Raw genomic sequence first — 2,689 nt, forward strand, 5'->3', positions numbered from 1 at the left:
CCCTTCATAAACAAGCGAGGTTCCCAACCACATAGGGTCCTCCTCCAGTGGGAAATCTTCACACTGGGTCCAAATCTGTGATATCCGCTGTCGGGGAGACCGATTTATGAGCCTGAAACAAGTGATACAATGGTGGCTAATGAATGAAGTTATCATGGCTTCACCGCCCGAAACCGGCTGTAACCGTCTTGTGTGTGTATATTTTGGGGTGTACGTTTGTTACCTGGGTCAGAGGTCACTGAACAAGCTATCTTCCAGTGCCTTACTCACACTGGCAGGGGGTCAACACACCGTGTCACTATCAATAGTTGGTGTTACAGGTCCAGCCATTCCCATTACAGATTAAAAATGAAATTCGTGCCAGACTTTAAAGACTGTTTATTCAAAAAGAACATATTTCTCCTTTAAACCCCAACATTTGAAGAAAAGAAAAAACATCCCGTCAGTTGAACCAATTAATTAACAAGCACAGACAATAACAACTTAGACACACAAAAAAACATCAGCGTTGACAATTTCTCCTTGAGATGTCGATGAGGCCTTTGAGTCCATCTTTGAACGGTTGTGGCAGATTATTCACTGCATTGTCCAGCAGTACACTTGTATCAGGGCACTGCAGAGCAAATTCACTCACTGCAGCTTCCTGGTCCTGTAAACTTGGAAATGGGTTGGTGCCAAAGTCTGACACTCGTGTCAGTGAGCCCACTTCCTGGTCGTACCAGTCTGCAGCCACAGATGCATTTGGCAAAAGGTCTGTCGACAGCTTATTTGGGCATCCATCTCTGGCCAAGTAATTTGGTATCCCCCTCCCTGTAATAATAATTCAATGTGGCTGTCACAACCATGCCATGTATTGCAACATGCTCCTTCTAGTATTTGATTAAACATGTTTAAGAAACATTCAATAGTAAAACATTTTGAAAATAATTATTCACATTAAAAAAGGCTTGAAAGACCAACCCGAAGACATACCAGGAATCCTGTGTGCATTCCATGCTTGCACAGTTCGGTTAACACCGATCTGGGCCAACTGGCATGTCAAAGATGACACACAGAACCGAGTCATCTGGTCCTCCATGTCCAGCTCCTCCTGATCCACCAGTTGGACCAATGCAGCTTTCAAGTTCTAGTTAACCCGGTTGTTGATTTCTGGCCAGATTCTCTCGATTCTGTGATTCTGTCATTGCAAAATAGACATTTTCAGATTCTTGATAAACAAATATTTTCCCCGCCCCCCCAGACTAACTTACTTTCACACATTTTAATATCTTCAGTTAACCATTCTGAATAATTAATGAAAGTGTGAAATAGTTATTTAATTACATGTTGATTAACTGTGTTGCATCAAACAATGCAACGATTAAGTGAGAAGGTGATTCTTGCTGTGTACATGTATATTAAACTTCCCGTCGTCACCACTGTCGCCAACATATCCAGGTTTAATTATTTATTCTTTATATTGACTAATTAATATTCTTCTAACGTTACCCTGCTATGTGTTTGCATCGTTAAAATATCCCCGTTTAATTCTTTATTCTTTATATTGATTAATTAATATTCTTCTAAGGTAATACGAATATGTATCACTGGCTTTTATTTTGACTTCATTTTAAGCACTTCCGTTCTGTCGTTTTTGGTTTCAGACAGCAGAAACGAAATACAGAGGTGGTATTCCGTTTTTCGGTTTTTGGTTTTCAAACGGAAAACGAAAAAACCACGTGATTTCCGTATTCCGTATTTGGAATGAAACGAAAAAACAAACTAACAAAACGTACACGGACCGGGAAACGAAAAAACAAACTAACAAAACGTACACGGACCCACGCGGTCGATTTTGGTAAGGCGGCTCGCCGAGCGGCGGAGCCCCGACGACCGGACAGCAAGACACCGGCAGCGACATCTGTTACAGGCTTGACGTGGTGGGACGAAAAAAACCACGAAGAAATCCCCGCGCGCGACTTTCTCTTGTGCCGGAGCTTCGTTTTTCACGGATTACACGGCGAACCGTCGCTGCTCGGTGGCTCCGCCATGACGGGCGTCCAGTTTTAAAATAACACCCTCGCAGAGCTGAGCATTGCCGAGCGCAGGGGCTCGGATTGACTTTCACATATTTTGGCAGCGGGTTGAGAAAAGTCAGGACGGGGGGGGGGGGCGACACTTCGTCTTCTTGAAATTGCTGAAATGCACCATTAGGAGATCGAAATCTATTTGGGGCAATTGCACAACATGACTCGCGCGTGTCAAATACAGCCTACAGTTTGTTTACCAGTAAATGGTGTGTCAGGCGCGTGCGCAAATGTGTGAAGGGCTCGATCCCTGTATATATATGTATAACATGTAATATAATATATCTACACACATGTAAATAAATATATATATATATATTCCATGTACATGCATAGAAATATATATTTATATTCCATGTAAATATACCAAAAATATTGTCATATATATATGTGGAAATAAATATATATATATGTAAATAAATATACCAAATATATATTATATATATACATACAAATATATATACATATGTATCCCCATTATATATATATGACATAATATATTTGGTGGAGGCTAATTGAAAAGAAAAATTAAGATATTGCTGTATTAAATTGACATGAGTTTATAAACCCCAGAAAAGTGTTGTTAAACAGGTCTGATGACAAATATGTGAAAAAGATAAATG

General features: G+C 40.3%; 1 long non-coding RNA gene across 1 annotated transcript; it reads right to left on the reverse strand.

The window, feature by feature from the left end:
* Window positions 1-435: 435 nt before the first annotated feature.
* On the reverse strand, window positions 436-2,071 carry LOC130196525 (uncharacterized). The gene is made up of 3 exons (XR_008832265.1): window positions 1,815-2,071; window positions 973-1,177; window positions 436-810 (listed from the first exon to the last, which is right to left on the reverse strand). It is a non-coding gene; the product is annotated as an uncharacterized LOC130196525 (long non-coding RNA).
* Window positions 2,072-2,689: the final 618 nt, after the last annotated feature.

Source organism: Pseudoliparis swirei, chromosome 7 (assembly GCF_029220125.1).
Source record: "Pseudoliparis swirei isolate HS2019 ecotype Mariana Trench chromosome 7, NWPU_hadal_v1, whole genome shotgun sequence".
Lineage (NCBI taxonomy): Eukaryota > Metazoa > Chordata > Actinopteri > Perciformes > Liparidae > Pseudoliparis > Pseudoliparis swirei.